General features: G+C 41.3%; 1 long non-coding RNA gene across 1 annotated transcript in view; it reads right to left on the bottom strand.

The window, feature by feature from the left end:
- The window catches only part of LOC309646459, a 34,304-nt gene extending 9,299 nt beyond the window's left edge, over positions 1-25,005 (bottom strand). Inside the window, exon 1 of the long non-coding RNA XR_014255381.1 lies at positions 24,871-25,005. This is a non-coding gene — a long non-coding RNA (uncharacterized lncRNA). The remainder of the gene's footprint in view (positions 1-24,870) is intronic.
- Positions 25,006-25,032: the final 27 nt, after the last annotated feature.

The raw sequence follows: 25,032 nt of genomic DNA, 5'->3' as shown, positions 1-25,032 counted from the left end.
GGATAAACATACACTTGTACCAAATTGAAAAACAATTTGCTTATATAGTTACCCAGGCTTTATACTGGCTAAGATCTTTGATGGGAAATGTTACTTTAACTGGCACTTTATTCCACACTATAAATTTATCAAGAGGTTAATGTTTCAGGCATTCCAACAAAAGTTTAAAATATAATTTTTTGGAGGTGGTATTGATTTAATTGCTTTACAGTTGATGCAAATTAATTTCTTCAGTTCTTAGAAATTCCTTCCACCCTGATTTTGATCTCATCTCTGAGGAATTACACTTGAGAATTTAGCGTGATTAATAGCCCCTTTAAATTAGTAACATTTGTATATTTACGTTTCAGTATTTTTTTTAATTGTGTGTGTATACGTATATGTATTGAGCAGCTTTGTAGACAACTTATTATAGAAGCAGTACATATGCACTACAGAAAATTAGAAAATGCAAAAAAATTTTAAAATGACGTTCTCACTACCAAGGGATGAATACTGTTAAGACTCTAGGTCATATCCTTCCAGATTGTTTTTTCTGAATGTGCCCATGCACAGGTACACACACCATTTTAACCTAAATGGTATCAAGCTGTATGTACTATTTTACAATCTGCTTCCTTAGGCAATGATCTCTACCTTTTTTCCAGTAAAATTTTCCTTCATCAACTACACAAACCATTCTCAGATTTGCTCGCTAGAGTCCAGAATATTTCATCTAGTTTGTCCAAACCAGCATCCAGTTCAGGACCTTGCACTGCATTTGGTTATGTGTTTGCAGTTTTGATGCAGTGAGAATGTTCATTTTTTTATATCTTGTTTGTTACTGTATCTTGTTATATGTTTTGATATAACACATAGGGTAGTTAAACATAAAGGATCAAGTGAACACAATTTTATATGAATTCTTTTTGAACATAAGAAAGTACTGCAAATTATTATAGTTTTATAATAATTAAATTTTTTTAACATCTTTATATTTGGATTTGAAATTCTTATAAGAAAGGCTCACTAAATCAAGATAGAAATAAGATGTCACCAAAATTAGGAGGATGGCTCTGTAGTAAATATTTGTATTTTCTGAGCAAGAAATAAATCATATATCTTTTAAAAGTTAGATTGTTTCCATCCTGTCTATCCTTGAAGAGATTACCGTAAAGCACATAAAAGTAAGGTGCTTCATAATTAAAGGTGGGCTTCAGAGTATGTACTTTATTGCATTTTAGCCTTTATAAATATTGTTTGTGAAGGTTTATGTGCTATCATAATCTTGAATTAAGTAATACATGTGCCTTTAATGACCCATAGTAAACCAGTTATAATAAAGAAAAGTTGACCACATACTAATAGTAAAATTAAATAGCATTTTAAACCTTACTAGTGATTTAATAGTTCACCATTTAACATTTGTAGGGCCAGGAAAAGCTGCTTTTAAGACTCACTGGCACAGAGTAAGTATATTCCCTTTGAGACTGTGTGATATGTGTATCAGTCTGAGCAGGGAGGCGAAGGACTCAAGGCACCCACCTTTTAAAAACCACTGTCTTTATTTTAACTGCTCTCTATTAGTTTCTTAATGTGACCTGCTTTAATTCTGCCATTTAATAAAAACAATATATTAAAAAAGATCATTGTGTTTTCCTCTGGTGGTTATAGGCAGAATATATAACTGCCTTTCCGTGTAAAATAACCCTTAAAAATCTTGAAGTTCTTCATTATGTGTTAATATAGTTTAGATCTATTGATTAGCTTTTAATATAGAAAACATATAATAATTATATGGTTTGTAGCCATATTTTAAGACTGTGTTCTCCCTAAGGGTTTTTATAACATTGCTATGCAAATGCCATTACAAAATGTGCCCTGTTGTGATATAAATTTAAAACTTAGAATTGTTTTCTGTAATAAGCAGGTAGCTTCTTACTGAGAATTTTAAATGAGTAGAATTTCCTTATGCATGTTTCTAGTAAATACAGATTTAAAGCTTGTTTCCTAGAACATTTTACTTATAGACAGAAAACATCCGTGAAGGTGCTATTGGCGCAGTGCATCAGTATCAACCCTGCCTCATAACCATGGTCTTCGGAGTGTGACCTATGTTAGAATCTTGGTTGAGTCAGTTAATAATTGTGACCTTAACCTCTCTGAGCCTGAGTTTTCTGATCAGTAAAATCTGGGAATTAAAATAGTTTCCTTTTAAGGTTATAGTGAGAATTAAAACACATGTTAGTTCCCCTCCTAGGAAGCTTATATAAATGGGTTTGGTGTATAACTGAAATTCACTCAAAGTGTAAAGCATTTAAAAAAAAATACAGCCCACTTAATTAACCACCTGTGGATTCTATGGCATATTTCAATTGAAAGTTGGCTTCTCCCTTCTACCATTATCAGTCAGTGTGGTCACAAAATATAAACTTGTCTGTCAGCCATGAGACACTAAGCTCTCATTCAACCATAATCAAGTTAGTGTCGCAAACTGAATTGCCAGGTAGCTTTTTCAGTCTCATTAATAACATACTCTGTTACTTAATACATCCCCATTTTTTTCTGTTTCAGAGTGGAAGCTCAGAATGAAATGGGGCAGCACATTCATTGCTATGTTGCAGCTCTCGCTGCTCATACAGCTTTTCTGGAGCAACCCAAGAGCTTTCGCCCTTCCCAGTGGATAAAAGAACACAGTGAAAGACAGTCTCTGAACAGAAATAGCCTTCGTCGCCAAAATCTTACCAGGGATTGCCACTCTCGGCAAATCAAGCACAATGGCTGGGCTGTCCATCAGCCCTGCCCACGTCAGTACAATTACTAAGAATTTCAAGTGTGTTTGGTTGGTTTCTCTTGGTTTGTGCATATGTGTGTGCATGTGTGTGTATGGACGATGAATATGCTGTCTCTTTACAGACAACTGATGACCAATCACACAGTTTTATCGGTATGTTTAGACACTATCTTGAAGACCAGATTTACATGCTGTGTATCACGTAATGCCTTGCTCTTAACATTTACTTTGTTGTAAATTTTTTCAGAATATTTTTGGAAACATATCAATACAATTACAGTGTTTAGTGTTTGGGAATGTCTTTAAATCTATTAAGGTGTACACAAGTTAGCAATTTAAAGACATTTCTTCCCAAGTACGAGAATAGGCATCTTTCAATTTCATTTTATTTGGTATTAATCAATCTTTTGAGTAAGCAGAAATTTATTCTCAGGGTCAGCCATACACTTTATTGACCAGTACTTGATACTCTTTTCTGTATATGGCGAATACATTTTTACACACTAACATGAGCATTAACAAGTGATGTGGTTGCCACAGATATAATGGAATTATGGCTGAACTTTCTTTTGGAAGAAAACTTGATATATTTCTGTGTGTGTGGGTTTTTTATTTCCCAGATTAGCCATACAGTTCATTTCGGAATTCAGGTACATTAAGTGTTCGTGAACAGTACATTCAGTAACTCCGACGTGACTGTGTGACATGGTACAGACATTACAGGCATCGTGGGACAACAGCACTCGTCTCACATGCAGAGGGATTAAATTCGACCTGTGAAATTATATGTGGGAAAATGTGTGTCCATAATTAACCCACTGGTCTACTGTTGAAGTTGTTTGGATTCTTTCCTGCCAGCTCTGCCTACTCGCCACCTCGCATCAGCTGTAAATGCAGAAGTACTTGTCCTGGCACTTGGGTGACTTCCTATTTATATGTGCCCAAGGGAAGAGAGAGGCTTTATATTTCTGATGCAGTGATAGATCCTCTGCCACGGAGACTGTCCTGCCAAGTGGCAAGCAAGGGTGAAGGGGATCCCTGGTGACATCTCTTCATAGCATCTAAATGAAGGGTGACAGGTTGGCTTCCTTGAGTTTTCGTATTTTTGTTTTAACTCGGGCTTCGGGCAAAATCTTTAACCACTTTGGCCTCTGTTTCCTCCACCAGTGGGGGAGCAGTGGTACGTACCGCCCTCACAGTTGTTGGGAGGACTGTATACTGATTTGAAGTGGGGCTGCCGAGAACTGATCCTTGCGTGAAATTCCAGGGGGCTCTCTGCCGAGTCTGGTGATGGGGGTGGGGCTGTGGCAACTCCTCTGCCACAGCTGCTCCTCAGAGGCGATGCTGATGAGGCCGGGGCAGGGCTCTGTTCACACAGAGGCCAGTTAACTCAGCGCAGAGGAAATCGATTTCCTTACCTCTAGCCACTCACTTTACTTTTTAGCAGCTGTAATGGGTTTTGCTGAGCCATCTGCACTCTGACCAGCTTCCTCTGAAATTAAGTTAAACGTATTTACAATCCAAAGCACATTCTGCATAGACAGAGCTGTACTATCACCTTCATAATCAAATAGCTTATTTTTCCATCTCCTCTGCAACCCTAATTAAATAAGTACATGGCTATACAGTGTTGTCAAGGGAGAAAGCAGCATATAGTTATATGAAGTATTAGTATATACTTCAGTAACCCTGTAGCAGTTGGATGCAGGGAACCATGGGAGACTTTTTTTAAGCGAAGAGCTGGGCTCTTTTCTGACTAGTCTGGGGTATGTGGAGTCAGAAGAGGTTCAAATAGCTTAGTTAGATGGTGGTGGTACATTGTTCGTCCACTGGCTGTGCCGAAGGGCCAGGAATGTCTCTTTAGAACAAGAGTCTAGATCCCCCTTCTCTCCTTAGTCCCCTTCCATTTCAGCTACCCCTTTATTTATTTGTTTTCTAATAAGAGGCCAAGTCTGTAAACTTTTGTCACACTGAGCTAGAAGTTATTTTGTTACTATTTGTGTTTACCAGAGTTGGGAGATAAGGTAGAGTTTTCATGAAGGTGTGTATGTTTTCTACCATGACTGTTAAAGGGCCGTATGTTGCTAACTTGAGCATAGATGTAAGCCTCTGAATACATGGGGGTCTCTTTTTTCATATATTAAATGCAAGTTGTTAGTACCTCACGAGTTAAAGAAGTTCAGCCATGAGAATTTGTTTGGCAGCATGAACAGATTTGTATATAAAACTGCAATGGTCTTTTTTTACTATTATTTTTTCAGATTTCCAAATACCTTAAATACATTTACATCTCTATCAGTTATTGACTTTTTGTTTGCCTTATTTGGGCCAAGTTTTTTATGCTTTGTACCTGGAAAACAAATGATTTCAGTCTTTGCGATGTTTTTTCAGTGTAAGGGTTACCACACACCATCCGTGATATCATACTGTCATTTCTGTATCAGTATCTAAGGTTTCTGTCTAAAATTGGCACATGTAAGCATTAAAGAAAGTGGTTATATGATGCAGTTGAAGTTCTTGGTCATTAGATGTTTGTTAGGGATCTACTATGTGCGAGACATAAGACCAATAATAACAGAGAGTGATGTTGATCTGTTAAGTATTCTTTGAAACGTGGCTGACATGCAGCTTATTATAAGTTTATTATTTTTGCTATTGTAAATATTAGTGGTTTACAATGTGCTTTAGTGCATATTCCTTAAAAATTCAAGCAGTGAGAAATAAGACCCCTTTGAATTTAGCACTCTGTTTCTAAACTGATAATATAGAATGTTACTTGGAAAAAGTCTGGAATATGTGGTGCACACAGCAGTGTTTCATGAATGAGTTTCTTAGTTTTTATAATGCACCATGTTTCTCAAAGTTTGTGTTTTTTTGTTAATAAAACATTTTATAATGTATATCCCATGTTTATTACTTTTTCTTCTTCACTTAGTTTGATTATGTACTGCACCGTAAGTTGAAGATTAACCACCCATTATTTATCTTCTGTGGCAATTTATAATATATGTTTGGGTGGGTGGGGAATTTTTTGCAGAAGGTGCAAAGTGATTGGATTTTTTACTTACTGTTCCAGGGAGCTTTTTTAACATTCATTTCCTGTGCATGTTTTCAGTTCCCATGCAAACTGTTCCTGTTTACATACCTTCCATGTTGTATCAGTACTTTGATTCTAGTGAGATGACAGTTTACTTAAAACTTGAGAGGGCCATTCAGCATTGCCTAATGTTTTTACTTCTCAAATCTGTGTAGTACACTGGTTTGTAATCTCTATGTCTTCCTTGAATCTGAGTGTCTTTGCTATTTCTCTTCCTCCTCAAGGAAATATATTGTCTTATATACTCTTTAAGAAAAGAGAGCAAAGAAGGGTATCTTTCTTATTCTCATTTTCTTTGAGTTGGAAACAAACAAACAAAAAAAATGAAGGACTCCACCTAGAAGATAGACATTTAAACTTAAATAGCTTAGTGGAGAAGGTTTAAGAGTTTCCAAGTATTAGTTTTTGTTTTTAGAATCAGTTAAGAGACTGCTCCTTGTACTGGAGATACTAGCATATGTTTGTAATGTTACCTTAAAATTATCTTTTTATTTTATAAGTCCCATACCTACTGGTTAAATTCTTTAAAACGCTGGGCTACTATCATGGATAGGTTCACTGCCATCAGCCCTGTTGATTACTATAAATGGCATCCTTATCTACTTAATGCTTAAATTTTTATATAAAATGCTTTATTTAGAAAACATATAGTGGTGTCAGCCTTGCCATGTACCAATTTCACTTGAAATGTGACACCAATTACAGTGGTTTGGGGTGGAGAAAGGGGTCCTGCAAAGCATACAGATAAGGATATCTTTTCCTCTTTGCAACAGTATCCTTTACCTGGGAGGAGAAGTTACTATTCCAAGGAAGGCAGCTTAAGTGGATATTCTTTTGTGTACCATTGAGAATTTTCCTTACAACATTTTTTTAAATTGTATCATTGTTAAATGCCCAATTTTGCTCAGTATTTGCCTGAAGTTTTAGTATTTGTTTTCTAGGAGGGCTTCTAAAAACCAAACCAGTACTTGGGGAGGTTGGATGTGTGTGTTTCCAGGCTTGCTGTGTATGAGTGGTTTTGCTTGCTTTTTGGTTGTGTTTTCCTCCAGAGGTTTGGAACCTTAATCAGTAATTGTGTGTGTGTTTTTTAAGTGGCTTTGGTTTTTTGTTTTTGTTTGTTTGTTTCTCAAGTAAAATTGTGAACACATTTGCTTTTCAAGGGCAGGGCATCAGTTCTAGAGACTGAAGAGTATTATAGGTTGTACTATGTGCCTTCTTGATGTGTTTCTGGACACAATTTTTGTTCGACAACTTGAAAACTCAAAAGGGACATTTGATTAGGTTATATACTGTACATCAATCTATGCACAAATGGCAGCTTGTTTTCTTGAGCCACTGTCTAAATATTTTTTTCTGTTTTCATAGAAGGTTTTTATACTGATTAGTTCATAGATGGTCAGTTTTATACACAGACTAAACAATACAGCACTTTGCCAAAAATAAGTGTAGCATTGCTTAAACATTGTGTATTAACACCAGTTCTTTGTAATTGGGTTCAGTGGTGTATTTTGCACTACCTGGAGTTATGGTTTTTAATCTGTCAGTAAATAAAATGTCCTTTAACTTCACATTTGTCAGATTCTCTTATTTTTGTCTTTATGGTCATTAGTCTTAAAACTACGTACAACTTACTTAAAATACTTGCTTTTTAGTTTTACTTGTCCAAAAGATATATTTAATATGCACGTTAAATACTTTTTTTAAACTAATTTTTATTGGAGTATATTTGATTTACAATGTTGTGTTAGTTCCTGCTGTACAGCACTTTAAATATTTTTTTTAAACTTGCATAAATTAGCATATTAACATTTTTCATCTAAAATGAATAATCATTTATGTGAACATGAATTTGAGGATGACCCGCAGCCAGAACCTTTTCCCTCCAGCCAATCTGTATTAAAAAACAAATATAGAATTTAATACACTGGTTCTTAGCCTTTTTAAAGCAAGCTTGGTGAATTCTTAATAGCTCCTCTTCCAGATAAATGCAGACACAATCTTACATAAACATTTCAGGACAATACGGACATCCCTGAGGTCCACTGATACCCCGTATTGTGGCACTGTAGTGTTTTTTGGTTTTTTGTTTGTTTGATTGTTTTTGCCACACCACTCGGCTTGTGGGATCTTAGTTCCTCGACTAGGGATTGAGCCTGGGCCAGGACAGTGAAAGCGCCGAGTCCTAACCACTGGACAGCCAGGGAATTCCTGTGGCACTGTAGTTTAAATAGGCCAGTAAACATTCAGAATACTTGAATAGGAAGCACAAAGAATAACTCCTATATTAATGGATCCTTGGGGAAGATAAGCATTCTAGAACTATAGCTTATTATTTCAAGACATTTTTATCATCTCTTGAGACTCTCAGCTGAGGTGAAAAGATTGGGGGCAGGGGTGAAGAAGAGGGGGTTACTCCAAAGATGAAAATAAGGTCATGAAAAGTTGTCTTGGGATGGAGCAGCTTGAAATGAAAGCGCCTAACCTGGAGTGGCAGGTGAATGGTTGTTTCTGAGAAGAGTGTTTAAAAAGGTCCACTTACTCACAAGGTGGCTGGAATGTCACAGGAATCTATTAGTGCCATCACATCTCAAGGGCAATGACTGCATAGAGTCTAACGTAGGTGAGTCAGAAGCAACGGTGGCTTGTGGGGGATGGGTTTGTCGGGGTTTCACAGTTTGACATATGGCCTAAGATTATCTGCTCCTTTGTTTGAACCTGTACTGACCAGAAGAATATTCACTGTCTGTAAAATGTAAAATATTAGGAACCACCAAATGTTTACACACAGGAGAACAGTTGAAAATACTGTGGTTCATTGCACAATGGAGGTCAACGCACATCAATAATAATAAAAAAAAAAGGGGCTTCCCTGGTGGCGCAGTAGTTGAGAATCTGCCTGCCAATGCAGGGGACACGGGTTCGAGCCCTGGTCTGGGAAGATCCCACATGCCGCGGAGCAACTAGGCCCGTGAGCCACAATTACTGAGCCTGCGCATCTGGAGCCTGTGCTCCGCAACAAGAGAGGCCGCGATAATGAGAGGCCTGCGCACCGTGATGAAGAGTGGCCCCCGCTTGCCGCAACTAGAGAAAGCCGTCGCACAGAAACGAAGACCATAAATAAATAAATAAATAAATAAATAAATAAATAAATAAATAAATAAAAAAGATCTGTGAACTGATTTGGAGTGATTTCTGAGGCTCTTAAGTGTAAAAAAGCAAAGTGCAAATGAGTATCTAGAGTAAGATACCCTCCATGCAAGAAAGAAGAAGATGTAAGAAAACACGCATGTATCTGCTCATTTGTACAAAACATAGGAAGAATAAACCAGAAACGAAATCTTCAGAGGGCGGTAGAAAAACTGAAGAGAAGAATTGGAACAGGTTCTTGGGGGTGAGGAAGGAGGAATATTTCTGAGTATAGCTTTGGCTTTTAGAACCATAGTAATGCTTCCAACACCTCCCAAAATAAAAAATGAAAATCAACCAGGGTGTGTGTGGGTGAAGGAGGAACCCCAAATAGGAACCAATTACAACTGGACCTATTACAAATGATAACATAACCACACTGAAGGGAATTGGGATGAAAAGAATTAAGTAACTGGAAATTAGTATTTTGACTGGGTACTATAAGGCTAAGATGAAAAGAACTGTGCACAAATAAACTAGTAGTAATCTGTTGTTCACAGAGGTATGAGTTAATAATTCTGTCATTTTGTATAATGTCATTGTGTATATTAGGACTGAACACACCCCATGAGGCAGACATACCCTGAAGTGACCCCTAGTGAGTCACAGCTTCTGTAATCCCTTTTCCTTCAGTGAAGGCTGAACCAGTGCAGTGGCTGCTTCTAACCAGTAGAATATGGCAAAGGTGAAGGGACTTTGCAGCTGTAATTACAGTCCCTAATCAGCTGATTTTAAGATGAAAATAGCCTCCTGGATGGGACTGACCAATCAGGCAAGCCCTTTGAAAGAGAGTCTAGAGGTCATGGACTTGAAGCTCTCTTTCCATTGCTGGGTTTGAAAAAGCAAGCTGCTAGGAATTCTACAGCCACAAAGAAATGAATCTGCCAACAACCCAAGGGAGCATGGAGACAGATCCCTCCTCAGTCAAGCCTCCAGATGAGAAGGCAGCAGAGAACCTAGTATGCTGTGCCAGACTTCTGACTTACAGAAACTGAAATAATAAATGGGTGTTGTTCTTAGCCACTAAATTTGTGGTAACTTATTATGAAGCATAGAAAATGCATTAAACTGTTGGAGAAAGACGTTACAACTAAGGAAATGGGGACGACTAGAATGGGCTTTAATGGTGTTAAAATGGAATGGAAGGTGTCAGGGTGAACTAATTTTTAATAGATGTACAGATAAATATAGAAATAAATACAGATGTGTATATGTGAGAATGTACACACACACACGCACACACAAACACTTCCTTGAGAGGGCCCCTGAGAGTAGCTATGTTAACACCTAGCACCCAGATCTTGGTTCCTATACTCTTTCTCCAATAAGAGAAATCAGAGCTCCTTGAAGAAGTGATTCATTCCAGGGCTGCACAAGGAATATTAAAGATGATCTTGGGGAGCCAGAAAATAAATCCTTGAAAAAGGATGAGGGTATGTAAAGAAGATGGAGGAGCCAACTGAGGCAGCTCCTAATGGTGAAAAGCTGGAATAATTTGAACAAAAATTTTTAAATATTTAATTATTACTCATAGAATGAAATAAGTATCCATGACTCTATATTGATAAAAATAAATAAATGGGGGAGAAGAGTGAGCTCTTCTATATGGAAGAATTCCAGTTCATAAATAGAGTAAGCAAAATACAAAATCATCTTTAGGCAAACACCACAGTAATAACTGTCACAGGCAAATTATTGTGGGCAGAGATTTGAAGATTTGAAATGTGGCATCATAGTCTCAAAGTATCTCACCCATTATATTTATCAATCATTGTACAAAGGTAAAAATAGTAACTCGATAGTGGAGATACCCAGTAGACAACACTTAGCCAAGTGATCAAGGTTAACATCACCAGTAATAGGACATATTAACATCAGGTACCCCCTTAATGTGATACACTGAGAAGGACACATCACTTCTGTGGCAGTCTTGTCAAAAAGACCTAATCTTGATCTATGAGAAAACATCAGACAAACCCAAATTGAGAGACATTCTTCAAAACGCCTGACCAGTACTCATCTCAAGTGTCAAGGACATGAAAAATAAGGAAAGAATGAGGAACTGTCACAGATTGTCAGAGGATTAAGTAGACCCAACAACTAAATGCAATGTGGGGTCCTGGAGTAGAAAAAAGACATTAAGTGAAATTCAAATAAAGTTGTAATCTTATTTAATACATTAGCGTTTATGTCCTGATCATGATAATTGTACTGTGATTATATGTTTTTAACATTAGGGGAAGTTAGATGAAGTGTATTACTTTTGCAACTTTTCTGTAAGTCTGAAATTACTTCAAAATAAGAAATGTTCCAATGAGTGAAGAGAAAAGCCACAAAGTGGGAGAAGATTTTCACAACACATAATCAACAAGGAAACACATAAAGAATACATAAAGAAATCTGACAAAACATTAAAAAAAAAATTCAAAAATGTAATAGAAGACTTCCCTGGTGGTCCAGTGGGTAAGACTCCATGCTTCCAATGCAGTGGGCCTGTGTTCGATCCCTGGTGGGGGAACTAGATCCTGTATGCCACAACTAAGAGCCCACATGCTGCAGCGAAGATCCCGCATGCTGCAACTAAGACCCGGAGCAGCCTAAATAAATAAATAAATAAAAGTAATTTCTTCTCGGAGTGTACTAGGTATAAAATTTAGTTTAAAAGAATGTAATAGAAAAATGGTTAAAAGCCTTGAACAGGCACTTCAAAATAGAGGAAACTCAAATGGCCAACTAATATTTGAAAAGATGCTAATTAATTATGATGAGAATGCAAACTAAAAGCATAGTGAAATACCATTATATATTCATTTGATTGGCAAAAATTCAACACTGACAATACCAAGTGTAGATGGTTTACTGTTGATATGCATACCCTGTGTCCTGGCAATTCCATTCCAGGTGTAGACCATACAGAAATGTGTGCTTCTGTGCATCAGGACTCATGTACCAGAACTTTCATTTCGGCATTTTTTTTCCAACAGCCAGAAGCTTGAAACAACCCAAATGTCCACCAGTGGTAGACTGGATAAATTGTGGTGCACTCGTGCAATACACTACTATATAACGGTGAAAGTAAACAACCTGTAGCCAAACACATCAGTATGGATGATTCTTAAAATGTGTGAAAAAAGAAAATCACAGAAGAATGTTTGCAGTATGATTTCAACAATATAAAATTCAAGAGTTAGGCTGAGTTAACAATACATCATTTGGGAGAGTATTCATAGCTGCACAAATATGAAGAGCAAGTGAATGATTACTACCCAGATTAGGATGGTGGTTAGCAGGCAGGGCAGAGGAGGTGTGTTTGACAGGGCCCAGTATAAGATGGGCTCCCAAAACCCTGCACCTGTCCTATTTCTTCTCCTAGGTATAAGACTGTAGTTATGTGTTATACATCGTTATACACGAATGGATGAATATCTCACAATTCTTTTTTTTTTTTTCTTTTTGGCTGTGTTGGGTCTTTGTTGCTGCGCGTGGGCTTTCTCTAGTTGCGGCGAGTGGGGGCTAGTCTTCGTTGCAGTGCGCGAGCTTCTCATTGCAGTGGCTTCTCTTATTGCGGAGCAGGGGCTCTAGGTGCGTGGGCTTCGGTAGTTGTGGCTCACGGGCTCTAGAGCGCAGGCTCAGTAGTTGTGGTGCACGGGCTTAGTTGCTCCGCGGCACGTGGGATCTTCCCGGACCAGGGCTCGAACCCGAGTCCCCTGCATTGGCAGGCGGATTCTTAAACACTGCACCACCAGGAAAGTCCCTTCACAATTCTTAAAAGATATATACGCACATACTTATTTAATACCTCCCAAAGGCTAGACATGAAACTTCCTCTAGAGAGAACTGGGGTCTAGGAGCTAGGGTTGGAGAGAGATATACTTTTCACCGTGTACATTCTTTTGTATTTAACACTACTTAAATAAAACTAAATAAATTTTTTTTCAGTTTTTTGGTTCTGTTCCAGACCTACTGAATCAGAATCTTGGAGGATGCCTGGGAATCTGGGTTCTTCCAGCTCCCTGTGTGATTTTTAGGCAGCTGAGGTTGAGAACCCCTGGTGTCAGTAGAGGGAAGTCAGCAGACTGTGCTGTCAGGAATTCCATGGGCTAGAATCCAGTCCTCCTCCTTCCCCGGAAGTCGAGAGCCCTAACCCTCTCCTTGGGAGAGGAAATCCCAGACACGAGTTGGCTGAGTGGAGGAAGCCACGGGGTCTGGCTCTTGAAGGCTGCTTGTTCACATTGCTGCTCTGGACATAGGGAGGCACCAGCCCCCCCCACCATAAAGTTCCTTCTTGGTCTCGGGGGAGCCAGCCAGAAAAGAGTGTGACTGCTCCCTGTGCTGTTTTCTGTCACATCCTTCTTTCTTGATCTCCTTTCTTCCTTTAGTGGTACTGCCTCAGTCATCTGGCTCATTAGATCATGGATTATATGCAACTGAGAAGTAGTATGACTTGAGTTCTGTGTCTTTGGGTTAATTTTAGGTTTAAAATACTATGGTATCGGGGACTTCCCTGGCGGTCCAGTAGTTAAGACTGCCCTTCCAATGCAGGGGGCGTGGGTTTGATCCCTGGTTGGGGAAGTAAGATCCCACACGCCACGGGGCCAAAAAAAAAAAGATAAAATAAAATAAAATGCTAACATATCCTTCTTTAGCATACAAATTCATACTTCAAACAAAAACTTCTGCCTGAATTTACAATTTAGGATCCCATAATACTGCAAATCTAGACCTGGCCTGTCTAGTATGGTAGCCCCTAACCACATGTGGCTATTTTAATTAAAATCAAACAAAATTTAAAATTCAGTTCCTCAGTCACACTAGTCATATTGCAACTGCTCCACAGCCACATGTGGCCAGGGGACACTGTATTAGACAGCTCAGATATAGAACATTTCCATCATCCATAAAGATCTACTGGGCAGTGTTCTCTAGACCTATCAACAGTTCCACAGCTCCTACGTAGCAATCTCAGACCACTACTCTGCCATGCAGCTTTCCCCTCCACTTTACCTGCTTCGAGTTATTAGAAATATACAGGCTGTCATCCTCTTTCTTCACGGCCACCCTCCTTCCTATCCAGCCTTGACGCCATTCTTCACCATTTGGGCCATTCTCATGATCACATGCTCAACTCTGAATCTTTTCTCTTTCAGACATGCCTGCTCTGCTAATCTCCAACCTCCTGTCAATCGAATGCAGGACTTTGTTTCTATACCTGAGCTGCCTAAGAGCTACTGGAGGAAATCACCCAACTGTGGGGATCGGGGCCATGAGACACTCAGGGGTACAAGCTCAAGTGCCACTGTTGGGCCGTCCTGTTGTGTGCCCCTCGTCAACTCTATACAATTCCCCTCTCTACTCTCCTCAAGACCCCACACCCAGTGCTATCAAACTTTAATGTGCAAGCGAATCACTTGGGAGACCTTATTAAGAATGCAGATTCTGATCCAGTAGGTCTAGGGTGAGGCCAGAGATTCTGCATTTCTAACAAGCTCACCTTAGAGAAGTTTGTAAAGCTGAAAAATGGATTAGCAGTTAAAGAGCTGACCAGGCTTTGTCTGTGATAAACGAAGCCTCTAAAGTAACAGCAACAGAGTCTGAAGTGGTGGCTTCCCTGGACAGCTTTTTCTTAACCAGCCTCCCAGGACCCACCCTGTCACTATTACCTCTGAAACCCTGGGAGGCCCTGGCCAAGGTCCCCTGCTTCAAACCAAGCCTGGGCCGCAGGAGACACGAAGAGCACCTGGCTTTGTCTCCCTGATGAGCCCAGACTGTGCCAATGGCACTGCTCAGGAAGGGAGTCAAACTGGTTAGTACGTTGCACTTAGAAGTTCCTGAGTTTTACAAGTAGGCAGTAGTTTTTCTGGGAAAAAAAAAAGTTACAAATATCTATCCAGAAATCCAGAGCAAGTTAGAAAGTCTTGGAACCAAGGAACAACTTACAAAAAAGTTTTGCTGATCCAAAAATATGTTGCATTTGGCAACACGTGCTGGAGAATGAATTTGCAGCCCCAGAGTTCTGCAGAAGTACCTGAGGGGCCTATAAGCATAACAAAACTTCTGTTAATACTTTTGCCCTTAAAAAGCAAACGTGATGAGACTTCCCTGGTGGTGCAGTGGTTAAGAATCCGCCTGCCGGTGCAGGGGACACAGGTTCGAGCCCTGGTCCGGGAAGATCCCACATGCCGCGGAGCAACTCAGCCTGTGTGCCACAACTACTGAGCCTGTGCTCTAGAGCCCATGAGCCACAACTACAGAGCCTGCGCCTAGAGCCACTGCTCCACAACAAAGAGAAGCTTCAACAAAGAGAAGCCACCACAATGAGAAGCCCGCACACTGCAACGAAGAGTAGACCCCGCTCGCTGCAACTAGAGAAAGCCTGCGCACAGCAACAAAGACCCAACACAGCCAAAAAAAATAAAATAAATAAATTAAATAAAATAAAAAGCAAACATGGAGAAATTGACATTTTATATTCTTAAAGCAACGTGAATAAACTTAAGAATTCTTCCTTGTATACCATGTCATAAAATTGGATTGGTAAAACATTAATGCATGAGGCCATAACATTTAGGGCAGGACTTGACAAAGTGAGATGACATTAGTTTTAGGTTCCAACTAAAATTTTTGCCCCCCTCTTTTTTTTTTAATAGACTCTGTACATTTATTGACATCTTCTAAAATCTCTGTAGTGTTGTAGTTTTACAACCAGTTTTGGGGGGTGCCATTGCCATACACTTACGGGTAATTCAAATACCTGGTTATTACATAAAAATAACCCATTTCAGACCCAAAGTTTTACTGTCAATTTTGGCAGAACTTACTTTCACTTCTATTTTCCAATTGTTATATTGGGAGGAAATATCCTAGTCAGACACTGGGAAACGTGGGTTCTGGTTGTATCGCACAGCAACACCTGTGTTGTAGTTGAAATTCCAGTAAGTATGTGAAACTACCACAAGGATGTAAGGCTAATTTGAAGATGTTAGTAAGTGCCTCCATAGCTGTCACATGAGGATCCTTGGGAAGAGGTAGAAACCAGAGGACTGCAATCCTTAGGTTATTGTAGTTTCTTGTTTGTTTTTTAAAAAAATTTTTTTTTGGCTGCGCTTCGCATCTCACAGGATCTTAGTTCCCCAACCAGGGATGAACCCATGGCCCCTGCAGTGGAAGCACAGAGTCCTAATGACTGGACCACCAGGGAAGTCCTGATTGTAGTATTTTTATTATAAGAACTTGTACACTGATACCACCCTTTTCAGTGGTTTGTCTTCTAAGTCTATCTTTTGTGGCTGTTTTGTTTTGTTTTGAATAAGTAAAGTAAGCTAAAATTGGGCCTACTCTGTAGTAATTCCTTTAAATGTAAATACTAAATACACTTAAGTGGCTGACAGGATGACATGACGGCTGGGATGTAAAAGGAGCTGGGTCATTGATGAGGTGTTAAAGGCAGGGCACTGGCCTTTCCCCCTCAGATGGATGGACCGGTGGACAATGTCTCTATTAAGGAAGTTTCTTGCTGTTGGGTGGCACTGATCCCACGGGACAAGGATCTGGCTGGTCTCTGTGTTATTTGCTGTGTTGATTCAGTGTTGAACTGCTATTGAGAAACAACAGAGGGAAAAGTATTGCATCAGCCTCTAAGAACTTGCACAAGGCTCTATTTCTTCTCTTTTCTATGCCATCTTGCTACTTCCCCAGCTACTTAATGACCTTCAGACTCACCACACGTTCATGTCTCACTCCCTAAGTTGTATACACCATTTCTGCTTATGTGCCACTGGCTAGAATTCAGTCAGTGGCCTCTCCTAGCTTCAAGGGAGAATGGGAAGTTTAGCCTTTCTTTCAGCCAAATAAGAAGATCTACTACTGATAAAGAGGGAGGGCACAGATATCAGGGTGGGCAATGTCTAGAAATCTCTCCCACTCATCCACTAAAATCCACTCATTCTAAGTCAAGGTGCAAAGTCAAGGACAGGCAACACTTAACTCTGTTAGGTCTTCCTATTTCTTCCCTAACCTCCCTAGGCGGACTCCTAGTCACTCATTCCTCTGAAGTCCCACTTCTACTTCTGCTTGCTTTTTCGCCTTGAGTACAAGATCCATGAAACTTCTCAGAGCTCATTCTAAATTGTAAGTCCTGAGCCATGGACACCTACGGCTCAGCTTCATATGGGGGGCTCCATGTTACTCACTTTGTACTTCTAAGAACTGTACGTTTACTTTTGTGTGCAGAACCTGGGACATATGTGGCAGTTAGCAGCCTGAGACCCTTGGACTTCGAATCTATGCTATTTTCAACATATATTTAAACTACAATATATATTAAGCTAATAAATTTTATGCATAGCCTGAATTATTATACAAGTCAAAATATTTGTTGTTTCTATAAATGACATTTCAGTTTGGTTAAGCTGGTTATCCATACTGATCAGCACCTGTGTCTGGCAGGTGTATATATAGAGCTCCAAGGCTAACGGGGTCTCTGGTTAAAAACAAAAAAACTGGGAGTCACTGTCCTAGGTGCTCAGGAAACATGTTTTAATGACTGTATGAGGAAACTGTTATTTCTTTCACTACATAAAAAATTTCTTCCAAAAAATTAGGCCCATATTCCTTATTGGCAATTCTGAAGTCTGAAAGCTCTTAAAACCAAAAGTTGTTCCATAAGTTTGGCACAAAACTTATTTTGCAGCAAAACCTGGCTTGAACTGACCTAAGACTCAGTTGTGCCATAACATTCCTCCCAAAATATCTGCTGAGTGCTGGTGTTTTGTTGCTTTTTTTTGTTCTTTGTAACCATGAAAACGTCAAACAGAGTCAAAGATACCCCTGTTGTAACAGTGAGAAGATAAACAGAAGAAAAGAAGCGTCTCTCATTAACAACAGCACAGACAGTGAAGTTATTACAGAAGCTTGATCCTGGTGTCTGTGAGGCATTTTACTGAAGATTATGGAGTAGAATAATTGTTAAATATGACTTAAAGAAACAGAAGTTATTTAAGATATACAGTGATAATTAACAAAAATTAATAAAAACAAGAAAACGCTGCATAGGACAAAAATGTAAGATCTTGACCATGTTTTGGTTGAGTGGATTCCACAAGAAGGGAACATATATCTAGAATATAGCTAGACTGTGCCATGAAGAATGGAACCTGAAGGTATGTGTGAACATTTATTAGAATTGGCTACAGATATTAAAGAAGCATCATTGTGTAAAATAATCTGAAAATCAAGTGGAAAAAGCTTCTAATGATCAGAAAACATCAGAAAATTATGTGGGTAAATTTGATAAAATCATATCTGGTAAAAACCTTATTCTTGAGCAAATTGACAATGCTGAAGAAACAGCTCTTTCCTGGAGATACATTCCTGGAAAGACATCAACAACTCTGAAGAGTGAGATGCACAGGTCTTGAGTGTGCCACAGCTGCTGCCCACGTTAGACAAAACTGGCAGTGACTGGAAAGAGCAGCATCCAAGATGTGCAAAAGGTGTACATGCCTTACCTGGGCTGCACTATGCAAACAAAACATAGGTAACCAGAGAAATACAGTAAGTACCCTACACGTGAACCTTCAAGTTTCGAACTTTCAAACCACGTTGTTAGTTCATGTGTCTGGCGTACATTGTCACGTGTGTGCATCCTCTACACGTGGCTGTGCTTTTGTGTACTTTACTGTACAGTAGTACAGGATCTTTATTTCAAGCCCAGGATGTCCGGAAGCAAGCATAAAAGCAGCGGTGATGTAGCTGGTACTGCTAAGAAGTGCCAAGTGATAACGATGGAAACAAAAGTGAAAATAATTGAGAGAGTGGAGCGAGACGAAAAGATGGTAGATGTCGCTCATTCTTATAACATGAATCGTTCAACCATCGGCAGGATTCTAAAGAACACGGACAAGATCATGGAACATGTGAAGTCTGCTGTGCCGATGATGTCGACAATAATATCGAAGCATGGAAAAGTGATGGAGGAGATGGAGAAACTTCTCAGTGTGTGGATGTAGGATCAGCATCAGCATCGAGTCCCGCTTAGCTTAATGCTGATTCAAGAGAAAGCTAAAAGCCTTTATGAAGACTTATGAATGATCAGTCACGCTGATCATTTTAAAACGCTTCCTCCTGCTGCCTCTTCTCCCACTCTGTCCCTTGCACACGCCCTTCCAGCCATCCTGACCTCCTTGTGGTCCATTAACTATGCCAAGCTTCCCCTGCTTGGAATGTTCTTCCTCCTTATCCACATGGCTTGTTCTCTCACTTCACAGCTCTCTGCTCAGCTGTCACACCAGAGAGGTCCCTGAACATCTATCTAATATAGTACTTCCCATCACTTCCCTTACGCTGCCTGTATTTTTCCTCTGAGCTCTTATTACTATCTGACATGTTTGTTTTCTATGCCCCGCCCCCCCCATACTAGAATTAAGCTCCGAAGGGACAGGAATTTTTGTTTACCTTATTACATATTATGCCCTAGTGTTTGTTGAATTAATGAATGCACTAGGTAAAATAGCACCTCCTCTTTGAGTCCATCCCATATCCCTCCCTACCCCCTACAGCTAAAGTAGTCCCCTCTCTCCTGTTAGAACATTTTACCTTTTCCATAGTGCTCATTGATAGTTATTTGTTACACATCTGTTCTGTGTCCCAACACCAACAGAATGTAAGCTCTTGTGGACAGTCCACGCCCTGCAGTTAACGACAACAGCTCCTGGCCCAGAGCAGGCTGAGCCAACCAGCGCCCCCCTGCCTGTTTCAACCTCCACCCGGAGCTTCTGGATTTCCAACGCTGCCGTTTATCCCTGTTCTTTCTTCGCACGGTGGACTATCATGAACCCTGGGGGGGCTGGACCAATCGTCTTTAGGGTGCCCTCTAGCTCTCACACCCTACGATGCCTTCCTTCTCAAGGGCCTCCCTCTGAGATGGCGGCCAAGGGTAGCAGCCGCAGAGCCAGCGCTCTCGGCCTAGTCTCCGTGGTGCTTCTGCAGCCTCCGAGGCCGGGAACAGTTCCGCCTCTAGAGGGCAGAGCTCACCCGCGGCCCTGCTGGCCCGCCAAGGTGCCTGCTGCAAAGCTCTTTCAAGGGAGCGGTTACTGGAGTCTAGTTAAGAGGGCCGTCCCCAGGCAGCACACCTCTACTGCCCCCGCCATTCATCCCACAAAGGGCGCTGTGGTCAGCCAGGCCCCAGGCCCGGCGTGAGGGTCCCAGCGACGGAGGCGGCCCCTGCCCCCAGGAGCTGCCAGCAGCCTGGGAAGGGCAGTGGCAGCGGCAAGAACGAGAAGAGCGCGGAGGAAAGGGTGTAGAGAAGAGCCCTCCCTCGTGCAGGGCAGGACAGCTTCTGCAGAAGGCATATTTGCATATTAACAGATCCCTGGGAGTTAGCTAGGGAAGACAGTGGAGGTGGGGCGGAGAGGTACAGGTGCAAAGGCCATAAGTGAGAAGGCAGGGATGTGCAGAACAGCACCCAGGTGGACTTCCTGGGTTCGAGAGGCTTTGTGTGTTAAGTTAGGGGCTTTGGCCTTTAACCCAAAGTGATCCATAACAGGCCGGTGGCTGCGAGGGCAGATCTGTGCTTTAGAAAGAGAGCTTGGGAGATACACTGTAAGGCAGAATTGAAGGGGCAACACACGTCAGGAAAACCAGTTAGGAGATTACTGCACTAGTTGAGAGAATGGAGTCCTGAACTAAGGCAGAAGAAAAAAAGAGAATTTGGGAATGATGTGATGGTAACTGGGGGCAGCACAGCGAGGGGGGAGGTGGGGGGCTGGAGCCAGACTCTACTATGGGACTCGGGCAAATTACGTTTGTGCCTTGGCTTCCTCATCTGTAAAGTGGGAGTGACAGTAACAGTACCTGGCTCACAGTGGTGGAGGATTACAGGAGTCAATACAATGTGAAAGCTCAGAGTAGAGCGTCACAACATCTTACTCAGGAAGTGCTAACTGTAATTATGGAGCTCAGAAAAAAGAAGAAAGGAATGACTAAGATGACTCCCAGCACTCTGGTTTGGAAACTAGGTCTGCAGTTCTCAAAGTGTGTTCCATGGATGTCTGGGCGTCTCAAAGACCGTTTCAGGGGGACCAAAACGTCACTACTATTTTCACAATAAAATTAAGACATTTGTGTTTTTCACTGTGTTAATGTTTGCTCTGATGACGAAAGTGCAATGGTATTTAAAACTGTTGGTGCCCTAGCACAGATCAAGGCAGCGGCACCAAACTACACTAGGAGTCATTGTACCACCACTTGCCATGTAAAAAATAAAGCCAGTTTACTGAAAAATGTCCTTAATGAGGCAATAAAAGGAACAGTCTGATGGGCAATCCAGTATTAAAATTTGGAAGGATTTTTCTCCTATAGTTGTGTTTTGGCTAATAGGGATAATAAGCAAGTCTAATCAAATGGGGGGAAAAGTTTTATTCCTCTCCTATTACGTGAGAAGTGCTGATTATCATTTAGCCACATTCATTTTTAACTTCAAAGCAGCCCTATAACAATAAACAGGTATTACCCTGACCAAAGGTAGAACAACTTGAGCAACAAGATAAAGATATAAATAAATCATTGAATGACTTAATAAATGGGGGAGAAGAGACAAATCTCACACACAGATGAATTCCAAATAAATTACGTAGATATTTCAGCCTAAAGGAGGGGGGAGCATAACATTCCACTCATTAGGAGTGGGCTGCACACAGTGACTTCCTTCCAAAGAGCAGGTGGAGTATGGAAAGGGTAGGGTATGGGGGGCAACTTTACAATGGAGAAACCTGACAATCACTACCAGGTGATCAAGGTCAACATCAGCAGCCATAAACCATGATGATCGCATGTACCTTTGATATGATGTGATGAAAATGATACTTTACCTCTGTGATCTTCTTCCTCCAAACCCATAACCATCTAACCATGAGAAAGTCTAACCATGAGAAAAACTTCGGATAAATTCCCCTAGAAAGGTATCCTACCAAATATTAATATTTGACCAGTACTCCTCAAAACTGTCAATATCATCAAAAACAAGGAGAGTCTGAGAAACTGTCAACAGCCAAGAGGAACCTTAAGGAGACATGACTTCTAAATGTGATATCTGTATCCTGCCGCAGTAAAAAGACATTAGGGTAAAACTACGGAAATCTGAATGATACATGGACTTTAATAATTACTATTAGCTTTGCATTATAATAATAATATAATGCATCGACATTGGTTCATATGGTAACAAATGCACCCCACTAATATGAGATGTCAATAATGGGGGAACTGTGCTGTGGTGGGGAAGGGTAGAGGAGTACATGGAAGCTCTGTTCTACCTGCTCAATTTTTCTGTAAATCTAAAACTTTTCTAAAAAACAGTTTATTAACTTAAAAAATCCTAATATTAATTGGGAATAATTTTCATCCATTACTCTAACCTTACAGAATTAAAGTTCTATAATGGGATATCCTATCCATAATTCAATTCAGTATTTACCAATGTCTTATTATGTATGCATGCCTCTGAACTGGTGGGTACTGGCTATAAAAAAAAATGAACAAAGCAAGGTCCAAGGCCTAGTTGGAGATAAAAGACATTTTAATTGGTAATTATTGTCCTGGGAGGTGAGCATGACCGAAGAGTACAGAGAATGAAGTCTGGGAAGGCTTCACAGAGGAGATACGGCACAGGAAAGGTACAGAAACAAGAAATAACTGGGCTGGGCCTGATTTTTTTAAAAAAATCTGTCCTTCTAAGAATCTTTTTTTTTTTTTTTCTTTTTCCTGAAAATGAAAGCACTGTAGAGGCCAATACTTTATTTACCATGGTGTTTTTTAACTTTGCATCTTCAATGGAGAAAGTATACTTTAGAAAATGCCAAAGTTTCTAAAATTATTACAAGTATAAAGGAATTCCATACATTTCAAAGTAAGTGAATTTTAAAACTGGGATGAGTAGAAAAAGAGGGAGCTAAAATTGAACATATACAAATATGAAACAAAGACAACATATTGAAAGATGATACCTAAAATAGGTACCCAGAAGGACAACTACAAGAACAAAACTCTGGGAAACAGCAATTTCATAATTCGGCTTCCTGTTTTATTCAGGATCCTTAAAACTACTTCTTAATTTCTATGGGTATAAACTAGTAAGGGGGGTGGATAGGAGAGTGAAGATAGCACTTGGCATCTGCTCTGTGACAGGTACACATGCAAGAGAGGGTCTCTATACACAGTATAAAATTTAATCTTTGAAACAACCCTTGAAATGAGCGTCTTATCTTTTCTAGAGGAAACGCATGCTCAGAGGGATCCAATAACTTACAGCCAGAGCAACATGGGAAGTTCCCTCCATCTGAAAGGTAAGCACATGTTCTTTTTAGTCCCACTTGACCAGTGACCAGGTACTTGTAATACGGCAGAATTCACCCTGTCCGTTTCCACACAAAGCAGTCTTAGGATTGTTTTTAATTTCTCCTTTACTAGGATTGCACCCTGTTCATTTCATAGTCAACGGCATTGTCCAAAGAACACTTCTAATCACGGTGTCTCAATTACAAGTAATCTACTAGTTGGCCCAGTGATGGGCGTCAACACTGTAAGCTTGGTTTTCGGTTTGACTACCAAATTCACTCATGGAGGCCACCAGTTTTGCTTATGTTCAGGTCACCCGCGCTTGCTGGAAAGCCTCCCATTTCTTATTATCACGCTGTTAGCTCTCTAAGCTTTACACCGGAACAGCACGGCGTTTTGAGGTAACTACAAAAAAGAGCCAATTCACCCCTCCGAGAAAGCCATCAAAGCATCATAAATAGTATGACATTTCTTGGGACTGACAAGATTCTGGGTCTTTTCTGATTCCATGTCACCTTGAGCAAGACTCTTATTTCCTCATGCGTAAATTTGGGAGAAAAACAATTACTTTGCCGGCGTCTCGAGACTGTGGAGGGAAAATCTTGAAAGAGGACTTTGGCCGAAGAGCACTCGTTATTTCTAGGCTCTGAGCCCCGCACGGGCGGCGCGACACAAAAGGCGCAGGGCGGGGACCCCGGGATGGTCCCCGCCGCCGCCTCCTGGTGCATCTCGGGAAGGGCTCCCGCCTGGGCCGCAACGCCTGGTCGGCGCAGGCGGCCAGGTCTCCTCGGCCTCTCCCAGCGGCTCACTCGAGTCAGGGCAGAGAGACGAACACGGCCTGCCCGCTTCCGGCCCGAGCTGCCGCGGGTTCAAGGAAGCCTTCGCAAGGCTCCTCCGCCCCGGGCGTCTTTGTTCCCGCCGGCGTCCCCCAGCCCCACTGCTCCCGCCGCAAACCCAGTATGCGGAGTATCAACGGCATGGAGATGTCCAATCTTGGTGCGCACTGGAGCGGGGCGTTAGTAGAGGCAGCGAGGGAACCCAAGTTTTGGATACGGGAGAAGAGGAGGGAAACGCGTCGGACCGCCTCCTCCCATTACAGCTCGGAGGCGGTCGGCTCCCTCCCGCGCTGACGGCTCGCGCGGGCTCTGCAGGGCGCGCTGGCGGCGGGGCGGGATCCGAGACTGCACGTGGTGGAACCGTTCTCCCCGCCCGGCGTGAACCCCGGAGAGCCACTGTTCTCTTGAGGAAGGGGCAATGCCACCCTCGGCCCCACTCCGGAGAGGTGTTTACCCTTGGGGGCCCCATAATTGGAGATTGAGAGGAGAGAGGGAGCGCGCGGCTTGGCGCCAGCGTTTCCTGCGCTGGAACTACTGAGTGGGAAGCCGCCAGGCAGTGGCAGGGCGGCGGGGTGCGGATGACCCACCCACGGGGAGGGTAACCGGCTCGGCGGAGCAGAGAGCGGGAAAACAGGGTTGATACGTACCTTGGTCGGCGGGCTAGAGCAAAGTGCACGACAGGCATCCCTGAGCATGGCTGCCCTGGGGTGCCACAGGCGGCCGCCGGTGCTCCCAGGGGACTGGGTGGCGCGCGGGAACACACGTGGCCAGCCGAGCGCACGGCTGTGTTTACGTTCTGCAGCCGCTCC

This window comes from Balaenoptera physalus (genome assembly GCF_965194825.1).
Source record: "Balaenoptera physalus genome assembly, chromosome: 17".
NCBI lineage: Eukaryota > Metazoa > Chordata > Mammalia > Artiodactyla > Balaenopteridae > Balaenoptera > Balaenoptera physalus.
The sequence above is the reverse complement of the archived record's forward strand: the minus strand, read 5'-3'. Positions and strand labels throughout refer to the sequence as shown.